At 33.5% G+C, this 24,806-nt stretch overlaps 1 protein-coding gene and 1 pseudogene across 1 annotated transcript in view; both read left to right on the top strand.

Annotated features, from left to right (window-relative positions):
* LOC120134529 (gibberellin 2-beta-dioxygenase 6-like) overlaps nt 1-12,658 on the top strand; it is a 50,527-nt gene extending 37,869 nt beyond the window's left edge. Inside the window, exons 7-9 of the mRNA XM_039150955.1 lie at nt 5,540-5,549; nt 7,800-7,804; nt 12,645-12,658. The gene's annotated coding sequence lies outside the window, so the exon portion shown is untranslated. The remainder of the gene's footprint in view (nt 1-5,539; nt 5,550-7,799; nt 7,805-12,644) is intronic.
* Nucleotides 1,081-21,227, top strand: LOC120134322 (annotated as a pseudogene).
* The last annotated feature ends 3,579 nt before the right edge of the window (nt 21,228-24,806 follow it).

Genomic DNA, 24,806 nt, shown 5'->3' on the forward strand with positions numbered 1-24,806 from the left:
TTATTACTCAATAAAAAATGCTTTTGTATTTTTATTTATTTATGAAAGTGTATAAAATATTAATATGAATCTTGAAGTAAGGACCACGATATCTATTGATTGAGACATTTTTAACTATGTTTCTACCAAAAATCACTTTATGAAAATTCTTATCCAGATACTTTCAAGAATTACTTTTGATACGTATCATATCGAATTTGAGAATAAAAACAAAATAAAGTATTAAACTTAAAAAAAAGTTAAGCACCTAAAATAATAAAAATAAATATAATTTATATACTTATTTACCATAAAGCCTTCATACTAAGATATAACCTACAGCACTGAAAAATGAATTTTTTATTAATTAGTGCATTACTGGTCCAGCACCATTATATCTAAGGTAGTTCTTCTCTGGGTCCATAATATTCTAGATAGATAAGCTGATATACCTCTCATGTTGGGCAATATGTATTGTAAATCACGATATAATATATTTGAGATTAAAATAAACAAAAAAAATATTTGATGTTCGAGATTTTTCCTTTGAAATAAATTTATCACTACAAGAAAATATATATTTAATGACACACACTAATTTATGACTTGTAAAAAATGTATGTCATAAAAAAATGTCATATTTCTTAAAATCTGAACGATTTATGACTTACAATAATGTGTGTCATATTTAATAGTCATAATCTAAAAAATTTAGCAAAAACACGGAGTACACTTTTCATTGTGTGTCATCTATAAAAGTCGTCTTTTAATTTCCCCCATAATTTAACTTAAGCATGCTTTCCCGCTTCTCCTTTTTCTCAACGCCCCCTCCCCTCTTCCCAAAAAAACCTTAATCCCCAAAACCAACAACAGGGGATAAACAATGGGAATCAAAGGTCTGTTTAGATTCATGAAACCTCTCATAGAACCCGTTCACATAAAGAAATACGCTGGCAAGCGGGTATTTTATTTTCTCCTTTTTTCTTCTCTTTTATTTCCATTTTTTCCTCCCCCAACATATATGCTATTATGCAAGTTTTGCATGTGGGTATTGATGCTTATTCATGGTTACATAAAAGGAGGTATTTTTGTTTCAGTTGTATGTGTATCTTCTCTCCTGAAGGTCGACTTTTCCATGTCGGTATGTGTATTTTAACTTTATTATTCTGGAATCAGGAAGAACATTATTATTGTTATTATTTGTTTTTAAATTTTTATTTTGGAATAAACTGAGCAGAGTATGCGTTTAAGGCAGTGAAAGCATCTGGGATCACATCCTTTAGTGTTCGAGGAAAAGATTTTGTCTGTGTTGTTACCCAGAAGAAATTTCCCGTCCATACTCTCCCATTTACATTTCCTTTACTTCTTTATTTTTGGGATTAAAGTGATTTTAAGGTTTTCTTCGATTTGGGTATTTAATTTTGAATAATGCTATGCAGGACAAGCTATTGGATCAGACTAGTATCACTCATCTTTTCCCTATTACCAAGTTCCTTGGATTATTGGCTACTGGCATGACAGGTTTATTTTTATTTTTTTGCTAAATACCATTTTTTATTTTAGTAAATATTTTTCTTAGATATTATTTGTTCGAATTTCCAAGATCTTTTTTTGTTGACTAGTGAATCAGGGTTTTGGGGATGTAGGGATTCTGGGCTATAATGATATATCTCTTTTCACACTGATGATAATTGGCATTTCCACTTTTCAGCTGATGCAAGGACCTTGGTCCAACAAGCAAGGAATGAAGCAGCTGAGTTTCGGTTCAGATATGGATATGAGATGCATGTGGATGTATTATCCAAATGGTACAATTACTTGTATTATATTCTCTTGAACTTGACAATATTTAGTTGTTTTCGAAAATTTGGATTTTGTATTTTATGTATATCTCATCTGGATAATGTTTGATCAAGCTTAATGACTTGAAGAGATCAGTCATTTGGATACACACTGGATATAAATTTATGCGCTTTTACTTCTGCTAGTAGATATTTCAAAAATATTAAGATCATGCTTATTTTTACATCAAAGTTGAAGCGGCTTTATCATCCTTATTTACTGGTTCATGGGTATAGTCTTGGTTCTAAAATTAATACACACGACCAACCACATTTTAACTGTTATTTTGAATTCCTTATTGAAAATTGATCTATCTTTGATGTTTATGGTTCTCGTCCATTTTGATGATCATACATTTAATTTAGCCTTTCATGCTTTATTGGTATAGGATTGCAGACAAATCACAGGTTTATACTCAGCATGCTTATAAGAGGCCTCTTGGAGTTGGTAAACCTATGATTTCTTCAACATCCTACAACTATAATTTTGTTTTAAAAGTTTTTCTATCTTTATTTTTTCCATGGGAGATTTGCAACTTTTGAGTTGTTAATACACATGCAAGCATATATATGCTTATGTGTAATTGTGTATTCTAGGTAACTTACTCTACTATGTTATGTTTCCTTTTATGTGAAGTTGCCATGGTTTTGGGTATTGATGAAGAAAATGGACCCCAACTCTATAAGTGTGATCCAACAAGTCATTTTTTATGGTCACAAGGTAGTTTGCAAGTTGATTTTATAGCTCATCATGTTTGGATTCTTGATTTTGGTTCTAAATGCCTGGTTCCAGAAGCCATTTATTATTACTATGGTTATGATTCATAATTGTTTCTCTCAACTAGGTATCTTTGACTATATTCTATATGGAAGTTTTGTTTTTGTTGAGAGTGTAGTACAAGATACGACCACAATAATTTGGTTAAATTTAAGTTGATTTAGGGTTTGCATTATGCATCTAGATTGAATTTTTTACTGATGTTCTTGTTGAAAACATTTTGATGTTTCGATATAACAAATTAAATTAAAAGAATTTTAATTTTGAAAATGATTTTTCTAAGCATATTTGATATATTAATCGAATATCAAAATATTACTCAAAGTATTTTAAAGAGTCATTTTTAATCCTTACTCAAGTGTAAAATTAAGTTTTAATCTTAAAACAATTTCAAAATAATTTTACAAAGTATTTCGAACCGTTTCAAAGCCAAAAATTACAGTTTGTTCAGAGGGAACCGATTCCCCCCTTAATTGCTTGGCTCCGAGAATTCCAGTATTCTCGGAGTGTGAAATATTTGAATTTTACACTTAGGGAATCGATTCCCCATAAGGGGTACCGATTCCCCCACGCTCCAAGCTGTTTTATTAATTGATTTCACACTAAAACGGCTATATTATCTTCACTAATCATCCCCAACGTTCAGAAGTGATTCAAGGTGTATTTAAGCAAGCTTAGAAGCCATTGATCAAAAACAAGAAACATCAAGCAACTAGAATCAAGTGAGAATCAAAGAGAAAGCATCAAACCTCAAGTTTGAGCATTTCAAGCCTATTTTTCATTCAATATTCATTTTGATTTCAAGAACACTTCTTGTACTCAATTGTATTCATTTTTTAGTGTTCTTTTCTTTGTTCTAAAATTGTGCAAACAATCTACCTTGTGAGGATTTCCTTGTAAAGTTTGCAAATTTGTATTGTTCTCTTTGGGAGAGAGTGTTCTCAAGAATTTGGGATATAATTCTTGAGGGTTTGTAAGGTTAGTCTTTGTCCTCAAAAGAAAGACAAATTAGTGAATTTTTGGAAAATCCTTAGTGTGGATAGCTAAGGTAGTGGACGTAGACTTTGGTTGATAAAGTCGAACCACTCTAAATCGCTGTGCAATTACTTTCAATTTTCTGCAAAAGCTTCCACCAAAATTTTAATTGCCAATTCACCCCCTCTTGACCGATTCCGTCAATCGATTAACTCAACAATTGGTATCAGAGCCTCACTCATTTGAAGGTTTAACCACCTCTTGAGTCAATTCGGGAAGAGTTAAATCGATAAAGATAGCGTCCACTTCCGGTTCATTCTCTATGGAAGAATCCAGACCAATTGGCGTGCCTCCTTACTTCAATGGAACAAATTATCGTCGTTGGAAGAGGTTCATGATGATATTTATCCAAGCACATGATATGGAAGCTTGGATGATAATCGAGAAAGGATATTCCTCTCTTATGAAGAAGGCAAAGAAGTGGAGTGATCAAGAACGGAATAAAGCTCAACAAAACACAAAGGTCATGCACATGTTGTGTTGTGCAATTGATCCTAATGTATATAAAGGAGTTTCTTCTTGTTCAAATGCCAAGAAAATGTGGGATAAGCTTGAGGAGATCTATGGAGACAAGGAAGAAGAAAAACCAATAAAGGTGATGTCTCTATTAGCTCTCACAAAGCCAAAGGTATCTTCTAACTCAAATAAATTAAATTCAAAATCTTTTAATGAGTTACAAGATGCTTATGATGAATTATTTTCAGAGTTTGAGACCATGAACTCCAAATATAGGAATTTGATTTCTAAATTTATAGCTAAAAATGATCTTCTTTTGAAAGCTAAAACAGACTTGGAAATCAAAATGAAATGTTGAAAAAGTAGTTAGAGGTTTTAAAACTAAAATCTGAAAACTTTGAAAAAGAAATTTTCAAATTAAACAAACTTCTTCTAGAAACAAAAATGGATTTTGAAAATCAAAATGAAATCTTGAAGAAGGATTTAGAGGTTTCAAAAATGAAATTTGAAAGTATTGAAAAAGAAAATTTTGATTTAAAAGTTAAGCTTGAATGTTTAACAAAAGAAAAAGAAATCATTTTAAATAATTCATCTAGTTCAATAATGACAATATGTTCACATTGTCATTATCATGGTCATAAGGAACATACTTGTCCTTTAAAGAAAGGAAAACGATTTAAAATTAGACAAGTATGAGTTCCAAAAGGAACAAGAGACATTGAAACTAATGTTCAAGGATCCAAAGCAATTTGGATACCAAAATCTACTTAAAAGTCTCTTGTAGGTGTGTGGGAGCAATGGTGATGAAGATGATGATATTCAAGATGCTCTAGCCACACATGAAAAAGGAATGGGTAACCTTTAAACTTAATATTTTTATTTTATTTGGTTGCTCATTTAGTTTATGCATGCATGAGGTTTTAAATGTTGAATAAATGATTATGTTTTATCTCATGTATGTTGAAAAATATTGTATGATGAACATAGAAATTTTTGGTAATGTTTTATAAACTCTAGTTCATCAAATTAATTTTTGGTCAAAATTGTTTTTAAAATGTAATTGATATCTCTTTAACAATTGATATCGATTTTTCAAGAACTTTGGTTTTGCAAAATTTTGACCTTAAATTTTTCTTAATGATTATGCATATTTTTTTTATAAAAAAATATATTTTAAAGTTTTAATGCATAACATTTTCAAAAACTTTATGCATGTGCTCTTAATCTCGATAATCAACATTGCATAATGTTTTGTATGTGAATGGATTAAAGCATAATCTGATTAGATGAATTTGACAAAAGATACAATGTCTTATTTTTAAATTAAGTGTTTGCAAAATTGATTGACATTGCATCTACTTTGATTATGCTTGTTGGTCATAGAATAGGAAACATTTACATGGTGCATTTAGACTCTATAGAAATGACTAATTTATGCCTAGTTGCTAAGAATGAGCATGGTAGTTGGTTATGGCATAGGAGACTAGGACATGCTAGTATGAGTGTTTTGCAACGGCTAATTCAAGGTGATTTAGTTTGAGGGTTGCCTAAGCTTAAATTTGATAATGATAAAATCTGTGATGCTTGTGCTAAAGGAAAACAAAAGCGAGTTTCTTTTAAATCCATTAATGACGTATCAACTAGTAGAGTATTACAATTGATCCATATAGATCTTTTTGGGCCAACTAGGACTACTAGCTTGGGTGGAAAACAATATGCATTTGTCTTGGTAGATGACTATTCTAGATATACTTGGGTTCTATTCTTAAGTACTAAAGATGAAGCATTAGAAAAATTCATCACATTTTCAAAAGTAATCCAAAACGATAAAGGTTACTCTATAACTAGTGTTAGGAGTGATCATGGCACTGAATTTGAAAATCTTGGATTTACTGAGTTTTGTAATTCTAATGGTATTAGCCACAATTTTTCAGCACCTAGAACCCCTCAACAAAATGGAGTTGTTGAGAGGAAAAATCGAACTTTAGAAGAAATGGCTAGAACCATTATTTGTGAAAATAATTTGCCAAAATATTTTTGGGTGGAAGCCACAAATACCGCTTGTTATGTTGTAAATCGAGTAATGATTAGGCCAATTTTAAAGAAAACTCCATATGAAATTTTCAAAAATAAAAAGCCTAACATTAGCTATTTTCATCCTTTTGGATGTAAATGTTTTGTTTTAAACAACGGTAAAGAAAACCTTGGCAAATTTGATGCTAAAAGTGATGAAGGAATTTTTTGGTTTATTCCTTAAATTCTAAAGCTTATCGAATATTTAATAAAAGAACTTTAGTTGTAGAAGAATCTATACATGTTGTTTTCGATGATAATCCCCTTCCGAGGAAGGATTCTTGTGTGAATGATGATGTAGGTGTTATAAATACAAATGACGTTAGACATAACGTTGGAGAACCATCATCAAAGGAAGAAACGAAAAATAAGGAAACTCATGATCCTCTTGAGAATCCAACCATTGAAGAAAGGGAAGTATCTTATCCAAGAGAGTACAACTATGTCAAGGATGGTGAGATTATAGGTGATCCATCCAAAGGGGTAACAACTCGATCTTCTCTTAGAAATATTTGTAATTATGTTGCATTTATCTCATGCATAGAGCCTAAGAATATTAAAGAAGCATTAAATGATGAACATTGAATTATGGCTATGCAAGAAGAGTTAACTCAATTTGAGAGAAGTAAAGTATGGACATTAGTTGAAAGGCCTAGTAATAAATCTACTGTAGGTACTAGATGGGTATTTAGGAATAAGCTTGATAAGAGTGGTAATATAGTGAGAAACAAGGCTAGACTTGTTGCTCAAGGGTATACTCAAGAAGAGGGCATAGACTATGATGAAACATACGCTCCCGTAGCTAGGATGGAAGTGATTAGAATGTTATTAGCATTTGCATGTTTTCATGAATTTAAATTATATCAAATGGATGTTAAAAGTGCATTTTTAAATGGTTTTATAAAGGAAGAAATGTATGTGGAACAACCTCCAGGTTTTGAAGATTCAAAATTTTTGGATTATGTTCTTAAATTGACAAAAGCTCTTTATGGTTTAAAACAAGCTCCTAGAGCTTGGTATGAAAGATTGTCAAATTTTTTAATTGAAAAAAGTTTTTCAAAAGGGAAGGTTGATGATATAATATTTGGTTCTACTAATGATGTTCTTTGCCAAGAATTTTCTAAGCTAATGCAAAGTGAGTTTGAGATGAGCATGATGGGGGAGCTCTCATTTTTCTTGGGACTCTAAATCAAGCAAAGAAAATATGGCATCTTCATCAATTAAGCTAAGTACGTCAAAGATATGCTCAAGAAGTTTGGACAGGAAAATGGCAAACCTCATGATACTCCAATGAGCTCTTCAACAAATCTTGACTTAGATGAAGGAGGTAAATGTGTAGATGTTAAATTATATAGGTCAATGATTGACTCTTTGCTTTATCTTACTGCAAGTAGACCGGACATTATGCTTAGTGTTTGCTTATGTGCTAGATTTCAATCATGTCCTAAGAAATCACATTTACTAGCCGTTAAGAGAATCTTTAGCACTTTTTTATTATGGAATTGAAGTAGGTACTATTCCTATCAAGTGTAACAATACTAGTGCTATTTGTATCACTAAAAATCCCATCCAACACTCTAGAACTAAGCACATTGAAATAAGACATCACTTCATTAGAGACCATGTCACTAAGGAAGATGTAGTTCTAGAATTTGTTGATACTTTGCACCAATTAGCGGATATTTTTACAAAACCTTTAGACAAGGAAATATTTTGGACACTTAGGAGAGAATTAGGTTTGACCAACCTATCTTCACTTAGTGTTTAAAATAATTTTAGCACTTTTAAGACTAAATGAAAAATGCTTAGAATAGTAATTTTTGATTGCATTCATTGCTATTAGTTAGGGGGAGTTTATGATTTTTGATGAAAATTAACTTTATGTTCAAATATAGTTTAAAGATTATTTGATTGATTGAACATGATTAATTTTCAATATATGAGTTGCCAATACCACTAGAGAAAGTTATTTTAGCATTTTGTGTGTTTAAAATCAGATTTTAGCATTTTGGTGCAGAGGGAATCTGTAACATCCCAAGATACGGGTTAGTGACTAAATTGTAAAACTTCAAAATATGTTGATTAAAGTAGGATATTTGTATAGTCCAATGATTTGTTTGGAAATATTTCTTGAAAGTTATTAGTAATTATCAAAGGAATTAAAGGGCAAAATTGTCATTTAGCATGAAAGATATTTTTTCCCAATATTATGAATGAATCACGTGGGGGTGGGGGAAAGAGGTATCTGAAAACTCCTTCTTCTTCCTTCCTTCTTCTCCTAACCGTGGAAGCTAGGCAAAGGTAAGGGTTTTCTGATTTGTTGGTTATTTGTTAAATTAAAGGTTAGGTTTTGATCATTAGATGATAACTAAGCTTAAGGAAAGCTTAAGTTGTCTTATAATCAAAAGATGAAGAAGTTATAAGAGATTTAAGAAAATGAGTTTTTATATGAAATCATGGAAAATAGTTGATAAGTTGAATTTGAAGTTAAATTTGACTTGTCATCATGCTAATTAAGGAATATGAAGTGTTAGAATTATATTTAGAACATATTGAAATTTGAGTATGATTCTTGAATTACATATGAAGGATGAGATTTTGAAGTTATAGATGATTTTCATGGATATAAGTTGGTTTAAGTAATGGTAGTTGAGTTTAATGACATGATAGGGGTTCAAAATAGAAGAATTAAGTGAAGAATTGATGATTTTCAGGGTTAAAATATAATTTCTGGGTAGAGGGAACCGATACCCTATGAATGGGAATCGATTCCCCCTCTTGGACGAAAATTACAGTATGTGCAGGGGGAACAGATTCCCCCTGGGGGGTATCGATTCCCCAGGAACAGATTCCCCCTAGGGGGTATCGATTCCCCCCTAGTGGTCCTACGGGACATATATAGCTGTCCTTCGGGACGAATACTGAACAAATGTTCGGTGCCCCATGAGGGAATTTATACGAGCTGTGGTGACAGCATTGGTGCACAACCTCAATGTACTCACATACCTCTATTCTCAATAATATACATGGGCAACAACAACAGCAATTGAAATATAAATTAAAGTGAAAGTGATGCAAAAAGGTAAGTTTCATGTGTGCATGACTTGGTTATATATATGTCATAGGAAATATATCCATGCATATTGAAATATCATGATCAAATGGTAAGAATGCATATTCATGAATCTACTGTTACATGTTTCTTTATTGCCTCACTAAGTCTATGACTTAGTGTGTAAGTGATTTACACGTAGGTACTAAGAAACGTGAAGAGCAAGAATAGAAGTGGCAAGGACAATATTATTACTAGAAGATCAGATCAGAAGTAATCAACAAAGTATGTATTTTGTTGTGTATAGGGTGTTGGCATGTAATAAGTCGTTAATTACGAGCACTCTGATCGATTTTGTAGTCTCTTTTATGTAAATTAAAGTATTTTGTTTAAAATAAAGTTTTAAATTTCCCGGGGTTTTTCTTTAAATGTCAAGGTTTGAAAAGTCAATGTGACACATCAGACTCGTATTCGGGTTGGGTACGAGTTGGGGTGTTACAGTTAATGGCATCAGAGCTAAGGTTTAGTCGATTCTCAGCATAAACCGGAGTCTAGAGTATTTTATAAGGTATACATGCCAACAAAATAGTGAAAACTTCTGATTTGATGGAATAGTAAGTATACTGTTGTGCTAATAGAACTATATGATTGTATTTTTATAGATGTCCGGACAAGGTAGTTCTAGAAATGAAGTGGGAGATGATATACCCGCTGAAAGCAATAATTCACCTTCCCTGGCCAGGCAGAGTGAAGAACAGACACCCTCTGGAGTGCCTGTGAATGATCAAGATGTATTCTTTAGAACTTTAGACGCGGTATTGACGCGTTTTCAACCTACTGTTACTTTAACTCCAAAAATGAATGTTGCAAAAGAGTTGAAGGGTTTAGGAGCCCCAAAGTTTAGAGGTAAAGCTGATGAAGGTCCTGTTACTGCAGACCTTTGGTTTAATGACGTGAAAGTCATGCTTGGGGGACTTCATTGTTCTGATGCTGACAAGCTGGATGGAGTCGTCTCCTTGCTTCGAGGGCAAGCGAGAATTTGGTGGACCAATGTTACATTGAGAATGTCTGATGATCAAGTAACTTGGTCCTTGTTTTTAGAAGAATTCAAACATAAGTACATCGGAGATCAATTTGTTCGACAAATGAAGCAAGAGTTCATGAATCTGAAGCAATGGAATCGCACTGTATATGAGTACGAGTGTGAATTCAATAAGTTGAGCCGCTTTGCTGCCGAGCTTGTTCCTACTGAGAATGATGCTTGTGAGTGGTTCGTAGAGGGGTTACGTCCTCGGTTGAAGGAGATGTTGATTGTATTGAATCTATCCTCATTTCAAGAGGTAGTAAATCATGCCAAAGCTTTGGAAAGAGCTCAGAATGAGAGATTTGAAAATTCAAGGACTCAAACAGCCAAGAGAACGGGTGCTTCTTCGAGTTCCGCACTGTCAAAAAGAGGCAGAGATGCTGGTTCTCGACCTCAAGCTAGATCGGAGTCAGTGGTATCCTCGGCTAGAGGATCAAATCCGATGAGAGGAAGACAAACTCAGTCAACATGATCTGGAAATGAGAGATTTAACCAGAGTCAAGACAGACAATGCCCACATTGTGGAAAGAATCATTCTGGGATATGTAGAAGGATTTCTGGAGCTTGCTTTAGATGTGGGGAGACCAGACATTTTGTTCGGGATTGTCCTAGAGTAGTCGATGAATCTGCACAGCCAGAGAGGTCTATTTCTACAGGCCAAAGGGGAAGAGGTAGAGGCAGAGGAATAAATCAGTCAGAGTCCTCTGCTCAACAAGAGATACGTTCCACTGCTCGAGTGTATAATCTCAGGACCAATGAAGATTTGGATGATCCGGAGATTATAACAGATACCTTTCTGCTGTTTGATAAACATGTTATGGTATTGATTGATACGGGGTCTACATATTCATACATTACTAGTAAGTTAGTGAGAGAATTGAACATTTAATTAGAAGCTACTAACAATGAGGTGATAGTGACAAATCCGTTAGGGCACAGTGCTCATGTAAATATGGTGAGTCGAGGGTGTCCCATACGAATTCAGGGAATTGAATTCCCTGCTAATTTGATGGAATTACCTTTTAAGAATTTGAAGTGATACTGAGAATGGATTGGTTATATCGTTATTATGCTAATGTCGATTGTAGACTGAAAAGAGTAACGTTGAGAAGTCCAAAAGAGGTAGAAATCGTGGTGTTTAGTGAAGGGTGAAATCCATTGGCAAATGTGATCTCAGTGATGACGGTAAAGAAGTTACTGTTACAAGGATGTCAAGGGTTCATTGCTAGTGTGTTGGATGTAAGAGCCAAAGACAAAGAGATTGAAGAAATTCCTATCGTTAGAGAGTTCTCTGATATATTTCCTGCAGAATTACCAGGTTTACCTCCGGACAGAGAGGTAGAATTTCAGATTGAGATAATGCCGGGAACAGTGCCCATTGCAATGACACCATACAGAATGGCTCCAAAAGAGTTGCAAGAGTTAAAGATTCAATTACAAGAATTGTTGGACAAAGGTTTTATTAGACCAAGTGTATCACCTTGGGGAGCTCCAGTTTTGTTTGTTAAGAAGAATGACGGTTCAATGCGTCTCTGCATTGACTATAGACAACTCAATAAAGTGACTATCAAGAATAAATATCTATTTCCTTGAATCGATGACTTATTTGATCAATTAAATGGAGCTTCAGTGTTCTCAAAAATCGATCTACGTTCAGGTTATCATCAATTAAAGATTCAAGAGAAATATGTTCCAAAGACGGCGTTTAGAACAAGATATGGTCACTATGAGTTTATTGTAATGCCGTTTGGAGTTACGAATGCACCAACTACTTTCATGGATTTAATGAACAGAATTTTTCAACCCTATTTGGATCAGTTCGTGGTAGTTTTCATTGATGATATTTTAATATATTCAAAGTCAGAGGAAGAGCATAGTTCTCATTTGAGGATTATCTTGTAGAATTTATGAGACAAGAAGCTTTATGCTAAATTCTCTAAATGTGAATTCTGGTTGAATGAAGTGGCATTTCTTGGACATGTAATTTCTGTAGAAGGAGTTCGAGTAGATCCTCAAAAGATTAAAGCTATTATGGAGTGGGAAGTTCCAAAAAAATGTGTCAGAAGTCTGAAGTTTTCTAGGGTTAGCTGGTTATTATCGAAGGTTCGTTAAAAACTTTTCAATAATAGCATTACCCCTAACTAAGCTGTTGAGAAAGAAAGTAAAATTTATTTGGACTCAAGAATGCCAAGAGAGTTTTGAAAAGTTAAAGAAGATTTTGACAGAAGCTCCAGTGTTAGTTCAACCTGAGTGTGGCAAGGATTTTGTAGTATATAGTGATGCGTCTCATAATGGCTTGGGATGTGTGTTAATGCAAGAAGACAAGGTGGTGGCTTATGCTTCAAGACAATTAAAGCCGCATGAGAAGAATTATCCGACACACGATCTGGAGATGGATGCAGTAGTGTTTGCTCTTAAGATCTGACGTCACTACTTGTATGGTGAAAAATACTACTTGTATGCGGATCATAAAAGTTTAAAGTACTTGATGACTCAGAAAGAGTTAAATTTAAGACAGAGAAGATGGGTGGAATTTCTCAAGGATTATGATGTTGTGATTGATTTCCATCCCGGAAAGACAAATGTGGTAGCGGATGCCTTAAGCCTAAAGACGTTTGCAGCCTTACGAGCTATGGATGCTAAACTATCATTAGGTGGAGATGGTGCAATTTGTGCTGAATTGACTATCAAACCATCATGGTTAGATCGAATTAAAGAATTGCAAGCTAAAGATGAAAATTGTTCAAAGAAGTTGCAGCAAATAAAGAATGGATAATGTACAGATTATGAGATGAAAACTAATGGGAACCTATATTATCAAGGGAGGCTAGTGATTCCAGATGTTAATGAATTAAAGAATGATTTATTAATGGAAGCTCACTGTAGTCCATTGACGATTCATCCAGGAGGAAACAAAATGTATATGGACCTCAAGAGTCGATATTGGTGGCTGGGAATGAAGAAAGACATTACAGAATTTGTATCAAAATGTTTGATTTGTCAGCAAGTTAAGGCTGAGCATCAGGTTCTGTTGGGACTGTTACAATCAATTTCAATTCCTCAATGAAAATGGGAGAATGTAACAATGGATTTTGTGACGGGGTTGCCTTTAACTCCGAATAAAAGAGATTCAATATGGGTGATTGTAGACAGGTTGACTAAGTCAGCTCATTTTATTCCGGTACGAACTGATTTCTCTATGGATAAATATGCTAAGTTGTATATCAGAGAGATTATACGGTTATATGGTGTACCTGTTTCCATAGTTTCTGATCGGGATCCTAGATTCCCGTCACGATTTTGGAAGTCTTTACATGGATCATTGGGCACAAGACTGAATTTTAGCACAGCGTTTCATCCTTAGACAGATGGCCAGTCTGAGTGAACCATCCAAATTCTGGAAGATATGTTAAGAGCTTGTGTTATTGAATTTAAAGGATCGTGGGAAAAATATTTGCCACTTGTTGAATTTGCATACAACAATAGTTACCAGTCAAGCATCAAAATGGCTCCCTATGAAGCTTTATATGGGAGAAGATGTCGTACACCCTTGAATTGGTATGAACTTAAGGATAGAGAAGTTATTAGTCCTGAGTTGATTCAGGAAATGGAAGAGAAAGTCCAAGTATTTCATAATAATCTGAAAGCTGCAGCTGATAGATAGAAATCATATGCTGATTTAAAAAGGAAAGAAATTGAGTTTCAAATCGGAGATAAAGTGTTCTTGAAAGAGTCTCCATGGAAGAAAGTATTGAGATTTGGACGTAAAGGAAAATTGAGTCCCCGGTTTATTGGACCATATGAAATCGTTAAGAGAGTAGGATCAGTGACATATCAATTAGCTTTGCCACCTGAAATGGAGAAAATTCACAACATCTTTCATGTCTTCATGCTTAGGAAATATCGATCCGATCCATCTCATATTGTGACTACCGAAGAGATCGAGGTTCAATCATATTTGATTTATGAGGAAGAACCTGTTCAAATATTGGCTCAAGAAGTCAAGCAATTAAGGAACAAGACCATTCCATTAGTGAAAGTGTTGTGGAGAAATCACAAGGTGGAAGAAGCGACGTGGGAACGTGAAGAGGACATGAAGATTCAATATCCCCATCTCTTTGTATAATGAAAATTCGAGGATGAATTTTCTTAAGGGGGAGAGATTTGTAACATCCCAAGATACGGGTTAGTGACGAAATTGTAAACCTTCAGAATGTGTTGATTAAAGTAGGATATTTGTATAGTCCAATGATTTGTTCGGAAATATTTCCTGAAAGTTATTAGTAATTATCAAAGGAATTAAAGGGCAAAATGGTCATTTAGCATGAAATATATTTTTCCCAATATTATGAATGAATCACGTGGGGGTGGGGGAAAGAGGTATCTGAAAACTCTTTCTTCTTCATTCCTTCTTCTCCTAACCGTGGAAGCTAGGCAAAGGTAAGGGTTTTCTGATTTGTTGGTTATTTGTTAAATTAAAGGTTAGGTTTTGATCATTAGATGATAACTAAGCTTAAGGAAAGCTTAAGTTGTCTTATAATCAAAAGATGAAGAAGTTATAAGAGATTTAAGAAAACGAGTTTTTATATGAAATCATGGAAAATAGTTGATAAGTTGAATTTGAAGTTAAATTTGACTTGTCATCATGCTAATTAAGGAATGTGAAGTGTTAGAATTGTATTTAGAACATATTGAAATTTGAGTATGATTCTTGAATTACATATGAAGGATGGGATTTTGAAGTTATAGATGATTTTCATGGATATAAGTTGGTTTAAGTAATGGTAGTTGAGTTTAATGACATGATAGGGGTTCAAAATAGAAGAATTAAGTGAAGAATTGATGATTTTCGGGGTTAAAATACAATTTCTGGGTAGAGGGAACCGATACCCTATGAATGGGAATCGATTCCCCCTTTTGGACGAAAATTCCAGTATGTGCAGGGGGAACAGATTCCCCCTTGGGGGGGTATCGATTCCCCGGGAATAGATTCCCCCTAAGGGGGTATCGATTCCCCCCTAGTGGTCCTACGGGACATATATAGCTGTCCTTCGGGACGAATACTGAACAAATGTTCGGTGCCCCATGAGGGAATTTATACGAGCTGTGGTGACAGCATTGGTGCACAACCTCAATGTACTCACATACCTCTATTCTCAATAATATACATGGGCAACAACAACAGCAATTGAAATATAAATTAAAGTGAAAGTGATGCAAAAAGGTAAGTTTCATGTGTGCATGACTTGGTTATATATATGTCATAGGAAATATATCCATGCATATTGAAATATCATGATCAAATGGTAAGAATGCATATTCATGAATCTACTGTTCTGGGTAGAGGGAACCGATACATATCCATGCATATTGAAATATATCATTATTCTGGGTAGAGGGAACCGATACCCTATGAATGGGAATCGGTTCCCCCTCTTGGACGAAAATTCCAGTATGTGCAGGGGGAACAGATTCCCCCTAGGGGGTATCGATTCCCCCCTAAATGAAAAAAAATGAAATTTGACTCATTAAACCGGTTTAAGTTATTAACATCAAGTTTAAAGTTTAGGCTTCTGATAATTGTTTTGAAATAATATATTTATGTAGATATTGAGCCTAAACAAGTTCCGGAATAATCAAAGGATTATAATCGAATCAAAGCAAGGCTAAAGTGAGTGCAATTTTAATTGTACTTATATTATTGAACATTGGCTTGCGATGAGCTAGTGATGGAGTTACTATGGTAAGAAGTGACTCTTAAAATGTTATTTGATTTGTGATTCTTATATGTGCATGAATACATGAAATGGGTATAGGTTATTATATATGTTATATGAATATGTGATATATGCTATGAGACATGATCAATGTGAAATGAGATAAGTTATGTGAATAAATTAAATGATATATGAATATGCAATATGTGATACATGTGATATGATATGAAATACATGGTTACACATACATGTAGTATGTGACAGAAAAGAAAGAACAAGTGATGAGAAAAGTATTCATCGTAAATGCCCATAGTATATGATACAAGAGCTATAGGTATAGTTGGCATGCCAAGAGTTGAGGGTATTGTAGTCTTTCGGGATGTAGTCCTTCGGGACGTAGTGGTCTTACGGGACATATATAGCAGTCCTTCGGGACGAATACTGAACAAATGTTCGGTGCCCCATGAGGGAATTTATACGAGCTGTGGTGACAATATTGGTGCACAACCTCAATGTACTCACATACCTCTATTCTCAATAATATACATGGGCAACAATAACAACAATTGAAATATAAATTAAAGTGAAAGTGATGCAAAAAGGTAAGTTTCATGTGTGCATGACTTGGTTATATATATGTCATAGGAAATATATCCATGCATATTGAAATATCATGATCAAATGGTAAGAATGCATATTCATGAATCTACTGTTACATGTTTATTTATTGCCTCACTAAGTCTATGACTTAGCGTGTAAGTGATTTACACGTAGGTACCAAGAAACGTGAAGAGCAAGAATAGAAGTGGCAAGGACATTATTATTACTAGAAGATCAGATCAGAAGTAATCGACAAAGTATGTATTTTGTTGTGTATAGGGTGTTAGCATGTAATAAGTCGTTAATTACGAGCACTCTAATCGAGTTTGTAGTCTCTTTTATGTAAATTAAAGTATTTTTTTTAAACAAAGTTTTAAATTTCCTGGGGTTTTTCTTTAAATGTCAAGGTTTGAAAAGTCAATGTGACACCTCAGACTCGTATTCGGGTCGGGTACGAGTTGGGGTGTTACAGAATCGATACCCTCATGAGGGAACCGATTCCCCCTTTGAAGGGGAACCGATTCCCCCTAGGGGAATCGATACCCCCCTGGGGTACTAGTTTTATCCGGCAGAACCTTTGGTTTTGGCTCAAATTCTCTTCTCTCCTTCTTCACGCCGTTCCCCTCTCCACTATCACCCTATATCTCTATTTTGCCTCAAATCAACAATTTTAATCGAAATTCTCTTCAAATATCATCTTCTAAACCTGATAGCATCATTAAAATCGTGCAAACAACATCAAAATCCACTCAATCTCATCTTTCAAGGTAAATTTTTCTAAACTCTCTATTTCATTGATTTTGAACATATGACTAGTTTTAATTAGTTCTGGATAGAAATAGTGATCGTGCATTGATTGTTTAGTGATTAGAAACTAGATAGTACAACTAATTTCATCAAAAACACAAGAATTTTCTAATTTTTTTTAAAATTTTCGAAATAATTTTTTTTTCAAATTATTGTGTTTTGATTGAATTATATTGTTGTTATGAAAACTATACATATATTGTTTTTCAAAATCTTATTTTTCAATAGTTTTCAAAAACTTTGCCCATTAGGATTGGTTTAGAGAAACTTGAAATATTGAGGACTCAATTGAGTTTTGGGATTGATTGAATTGCAAACATGTGTTTTCTAAATTGCAGGTTATCCATTCTATTTCGATTTCCTAAATCATGTCCAATCCTAAACGTGCTAGGTCATCTTCTAGTCGCTCAAACCGTCAATCCAACCCACATCCAAATCCTCCTCCTATTCCTGAAATTCCAATTCATAATCCTAATCCCATTGATCCTAATATGACTATCCAAAACTCGTGCTTCAATCATCCTGGTCCTAGAAATCATCGTTTTTGGTATTATCAATATTTTGACTCTTACAAAATTAGAGAAGAACGTATCCCTTTTCTTCAAGCTATGTTAGATATCAATTTTAAATATCTTCCTCTTTTACAAGAGTGGAAATTTGATAAACTTTTTGACCTTGAACCTATAGTTTACCATCAACTTGTTCGCATATTCTATTCTAATGTCGTTTGTATTAAAAACCAAGCTCAAACAAAAACCATAGGAGTTCATTCCTACCTTCTAGGACAATTATTACATATTGACTCGGCTTACATAGCCAATGCATTAGGATTAGATAATGATGGTATATCAAATGAAAAATAGGTTTTAGGATCTCGTTATAAAAGAAGGGATAGTACGAGTGTCTTAGACCTTCATGATCGTTTTCTTCATCTAATGATTTCTTGGTGGTTTCGACCATCCGGAAGTCGTTACTCTACTCTTCGTGCTTTAGATCTTTGGTGGTTACATTGTTTCCAAAACAGTATTAAAATAAATCTTCCTGAGATTATTTTTGCTGAAATCGTTGAAACCGTAAACTTAGTGCCAAATAAGAAACTTTGTTCCTCTCTAGTTTATGGTTACATTCTAAGTAATCTATTTTCTAAAGACGGGCTTAGAGTAGGTCTAGATGTCGTCTTTCCTCTAAAGAAACAAATTAATCTTCTTTCTTTAACGAGAGTGGGATGGATAAAGGATAAGGAAACCGGTGAATGGGTTCGTTCTTCTGAAAATACTCTGGGAGCTAGTTCTTCACAAGCTCCACCAGAAGCTGACGACGATCCCGAGCTTGAACAATTAATGCGAGATATCGATGAAGTCGAAGATGAGCTTGAGCAGCCCGAGGAGCAAGCACAACAAACGAATCAAATGCCTCCATATTTTCAATCTTTTATGGAGACATTCGATTTCCGATATACTACCATAGATTCGCGCTTTTCTTCTATAGAGTCCCATTTATCCGCAATGGGAGCTCAACAATTGAAAATTCTCCGGGAGATGCGCACAAACAACGCTTCTATAAATGAACGTATTGATGCACTCTCACATGATATGGCCGCTATGCGTGCTCGTTTTTCTCCTCCCGATCCTCCTACGGATGCGTGATTCTGTGTTTTGCTTTAGTGCTTTGAACTTAAAACTTATTGTTTAAACATTTTGAATGTTTTTGGATTGTTTTCCTTTTGTTGTTGGATATTTGAACTTATTTATTGGATTATGGATGTTTGAACTTATATATTTGGTGTGGTTATATTTATTCATTATTGCATCATTTACATCATGATAGATTTATGACCAATATTACCATGTCACATTGTTTATGAATATTGATTATGAAACTAATGGCTAGCGTTTCTCTTGATTGTGATCTTAGCAGCTTAACCTATATATAATCAATTGGCTAAATGATTTCAAAACCTTGTTTTAAAATCTTTTACGAGTCTTTTTAATTTAACAAAAAGGGGGAGAAATGTTAAAAGCGTTAAATGTTAAAAAGCATTTTTGAAGAGAAGTAGTGTTAGAGTAAGGGGAAGTAGTATTTTTCAAAATCAAAATTCTTTTTCAAATTAGAAAAATCTTAAAATGTTTTGTTATATCAAAAAGGGGGAGATTGTTGAAAACATTTTGATGTTTCGATATAACAAATTAAATTAAAACAATTTTAATTTTGAAAATGATTTTTCTAAGCATATTCGATATATTAATCGAATATCAAAATATTACTCAAAGTATTTTAAAGAGTCATTTGTAATCCTTACTCAAGTGTAAAATTAAGTTTTAATATTAAAACAATTTCAAAATAATTTTACAAAGTATTTCGAACCGTTTCAAAGCAAAAAATTATAGTTTGTTCAGAGGGAACCGATTCCCCCCAAGGGGGTACCGATTCCCCCCTTAATGGCTTGGCTCCGAGAATTCTAGTATTCTCGGAGGGAACCGATTCCCCCCCAGGGGTATCGATTCCCCCCCCTTTGTAACGGTCGAAATATTTGAATTTTACACTTAAGGAACCGATTCCCCCCACGCTCCAAGCTGTTTTATTAATTGATTTCACACTAAAATGGCTATATTATCTTCACTAATCATCCCCAACGTTCAGAAGTGATTCAAGGTGTATTTAAGCAAGCTTAGAAGCCATTGATCAAAAACAAGAAACATCAAGCAACTAGAATCAAGAGAGAATCAAAGAGAAAGCATCAAACCTCAAGTTTGAGCATTTCAAGCATATTTTTCATTCAATATTCATTTTGCTTTCAATAACACTTCTTGTACTCAATTGTATTCATTTTTTTAGTGTTCTTTTCTTTGTTCTAGAATTGTGCAAACAATCTACCTTGTGAGGATTTCCTTGTAAAGTTTGCAAATTTGTATTGTTCTCTTTGGGAGAGAGTGTTCTCAAGAATTTAGGGTATAATTCTTGAGGGTTTGTAAGGTTACTCTTTGTCCTCAAAAGAAAGACAAATTAGTGAATTTGTGGAAATCCTTAGTGTGGATAGCTAAGGTAGTGGACGTAGACTTTGGTTGATAAAGTCGAACCACTCTAAATCGATGTGCAATTACTTTCAATTTTCTGCAAAAGCTTCCACCAAAATTTTAATTACCAATTCACCCCCCTTTTGGCCGATTCCGTCAATCGATTAACTCAACATTTCTGCAGGCAACCAGTGCTGGATCGAAAGAACAAGAGGCAATTAATTTCTTGGAAAAGAATATGAAGAATGACCCTGCTTTTACTTATAAGGAAACAATGCATGTATGCTATTTTATCCTTTATGTATGTTAAAGGAAGTTGTTAAATGTCACAAGTTTAACATTTGCTAACACTATCGTATTTGTCTAATGTTTTATATTCCTATTATTGTACAAACTGCTTTTTCGGCTCTGCAATCTGTTCTTCAAGAGGATTTCAAGGCTACCGAGATAGAGGTATAACGAGTCAGCCTATCATCTTTGTTTGTAGCGATTTTATTGCTATATTGAGTCTGCAACCATATAAATGTGTGAATGGATTATATCTTTCGTGTATTCTCACTCTAATCCAAATGTCGTTGCTTCTCTAATATAATTACATACGTAATTACGTATAACCGTAGTCATTGTGTAAACTAAAATTATTCTTGTTTACCATCTTTTTGAATTATGGTTGACAAGAATCCTTTGATTCTTGGCAGGTGGGAGTGGTGAAAGCTGATAATCCAGTTTTCCAAGTATTGTCAACCGAGGAAATCGATGAACGTTTGACATCAATTAGTGAGCGCGACTAGTAGGCATGGACCATATCGTGCTTTAGTTATTTCTGAAAGGCATTGATAATAAGCTTATTTTTATTAATTTACATATGTTTAATTATTTCTGAAAGGCCTTATATTTTTCTTTTACTGCAGCATGATATCTTTCAGCTCGTAGGAGCGCCTCTTATTGAAAATTGTCTTGTTGTAACAGCTCTGTGTTTACTTATGGCCAGGTACTTATACTATTTGGGTGAGGACTTCGATCTAGCTGGATAAATTTCGTTGATCAGGCTGGCTCAGAGCGACAAAAGTTAACTGGATCTAACAAAAGGGTTAGCCTCAATTGGATCAATGTTTTGGTGAGGAATTCGATCGATCATTCCTTGTTTAAATTATAACTTTTATTTTGACTAATTGTTTATTGTAAACTGTTTGTAGAGTCCCCGTCAGTCGGGAGGTACCAAGTGTGGATATTATGTTTGTAAGTTCATGAAAGAGATAGTCGAGAATGGACGTACTGGTCAATAAGAATGTAAGCAAACTTTTCTGATACACATCTGTCATATCATACATACACATTAGTCATACAACTATCATATGGACTTGAAGTAGGATGCTATTCTAAACAAATTAATGCAAGTACTTGTTAGCAAGACTGAAAACTGTGAATTCGTGTCGTGATAATGTATATAATTTATATGAGAAGTTTTACTAATTAAATGTGTAAAATTTATTTTTACATATGCTTCAAAGAATGCATATGTAAAATTAGTCATTTTAGTACTCTTTGATAGTTATATACTTCACTTTAAATAAGTATAAATTATATATTTATTTCATATTTTTTACTTAGGTTGGCGATGGGAAGGAAGAATACACGGATGATGACATTGATGATATTCGCAAAGAATGAATATCTTATGTGGCAAACTTTATTATGTCGTGATATTTGTATCGACATATAATTACAATATTTTTGATAACTTAATGTTATATATTGTATGCAAATGGATTGCTTATATATAATATGATATATATATTTAGTATTATGAGGCATTAAATGTGATTTAGTTTGATTATTTGTCAATCTACAATATATATATATATAATTTACGACATACAATCACGACACACGAATGTGTGTCATCTTTTTTAATGATGTGTGATTCAATGACACGTAATGTAATTCATAAATGCGTGTCATAAATTTATGACACACAAATGTGTGTCGTCTTTATTTATGACGGGAGCTTCAATGACGCGCAATGAACGTCATAAATGCGCGTCATAAATACGTGTCATAAATGCACGTCATAGATTTATGACACACAATTGCGTGTCATATGAGATTATGTCAGTGGCTTCAATGACGCGCATTTGTGTCATATGCACCCATAGATGACGCGTAATGCGCGTCATTAAAGGGTTTTTTCTAGTAGTGTATAGATTCTCTTTTTATAAGTATATTGTATTTATAGTTTTGATGGACTTCAAATGAATAATTTGACTAGTGAATAAGGTTATTTTAAAATAATTTGATTCATGAATAAGATTATTTTAATATAATTTAATATATATATATATATATATTGCTTTTTGATTCGTTTGTTCTTTGTACTTTCATATAAGATGAAATGCAACCGGAAAAAGGGAAAAGGAAGTAATTAAAGAAGAATTTATACCGTAAAAACCAAGGAATAAATAGCCTTAAAAAGAATAGGAGAAATGGTACATGTCATAACGTCTTCCTCGGGATCCATTAGACTTAAAAAAATTAATTCGTGGAAGGAAATAAAATATAATTTAGAAAATAATTTGATTTTGGAGTCACCACCAACCTTTAAGTTATGTAGGTCGGAAACCAAAAAAATGATATGCGTTTTACCAAAAAATCATTTTTAAAAGTTCGGGAATCAATTACGTGTGGGGAAAGGTGAGCACCCCAGTAAGCCCAAATTTTGGTACCTAAACGATTATATGTTGTTTAAAGATTGAGAATTACAAACTTGAAAACATATTTAAATTATGATCCTTCTATTTATTCAAATTTATTTAAAAAGTGTAATTTCAAAAACAACTAAAATAATAAATGAAGCAAGTCAAAAGATTAAAAAGACCAAAACATATTTTTATAGAATTTTATTATTAAAAAATTATAATTATTTTTATAAGAGAAAATACACCATTTTATACGAACAATCCTTGAAAATGCACTTCTTTTATAGTTAGGGGACTTTTTCATGGATTCACCTCACAAAATAATGTTTCTTTAATTTCATAGTTTTAAATTTTATATATAATATTATATCAAATTATAGAAATATTCGGATAAAGAATGCCTTTTTGTGTGAACAATCCTCGGGAATGCATTTCCTTTGTAGTTAGGAGACTTTTCCATGGATTCCCCTCACAAAAAGACATTATATCACATTTTTCACAAAATTATAAACTAAACTAAAACAAAATGAAAATGAAAATGAAAAGGGGTGTAAATAATCAAAATAAATAAACGTAAAGGTAAAAAAACTATTAAATAAAAATATTTGTGCGAAAAATCCTCGAAAAGATACCTTCCCTTGTAGTTGGGAGATGTCTTCACAGATTTCCCTCACAAAATTTTTCCTATTTTTGTATATTAAAAACAATGGTGATTAAAAAACAAGGTGGAATTAATAATATTAATGTGCACATAAATAAGTGACCAAAATAGCACTAATAATAACTTGACAGGCTAAACAATAATTACCAATAAACCAGAGCCAATATCACATAAATTAAATAATATAGGTGCTAGAAACTAAAATACCCATAAATAACATTTAGGACTGAAATGAAACACACCAGAAACATAAAAGGGCAAATAATAATTATACCTAAATGTATTTATATTAAATGGTGACTAAAACAAAAGAATTAAAAAACACATGGCCAAATTTGAATTAACAAACATTGCATAATAAATATACTAGTGACTTAAATGTAAATGTAAGAAATTAAATGCTTGAAAAATAATAATACAAAACTATGATTAATGGCCAATATAGAGTGATATAAACATCCAGGAGCCTAAAATGCTATTAGCCCATGCGCGAAAATATGTTGAAACCCCCTCCCCCGACGTCGTTTTAGCCCCTACATATATATATCAAAAACACGGCCAAAATGGCCCAACACTCTCATTTGATATGCTTCTCTTAAGCCCAAAGAGAGAGGGAAAAAATTATTCTCTCAACTCTCCTCCCTTTTCTCAATCCTCCGCCGCGAGGAAACCCATAAATAACCACGCCCATCGTGAGGCGACGACGATGGCCTTGAAAACAGACTCGAAACCATCCTTGACCTCACCTCTCTCATTCATTTTCTGAAAACCAACCCCTACCCAAAAACATGAATCACCCTAAAACCCACAAACCTAAGAACGAGAGGGTTTTACCTTCGGTGGCAAACTCTCCTTACTCTGGTGGGCCTTCGATTTGATGAAGGGTAAAATTTCTGGTTTCTTTCTTTTATATGGTTTTTTTGTTCGATCTCTTTTTTTCTTCTCTGGATTTTTCTCACCGAATGCTATTATCTTGAAAATGGTTGCCTTTGGTTTCTTTATTCTTCGTTTAG

The sequence above is a fragment of the Hibiscus syriacus genome, unplaced genomic scaffold, assembly GCF_006381635.1.
Source record: "Hibiscus syriacus cultivar Baekdansim isolate YM2019G1 unplaced genomic scaffold, ASM638163v2 tig00110597_pilon, whole genome shotgun sequence".
Classification (NCBI taxonomy): Eukaryota; Viridiplantae; Streptophyta; class Magnoliopsida; order Malvales; family Malvaceae; genus Hibiscus; species Hibiscus syriacus.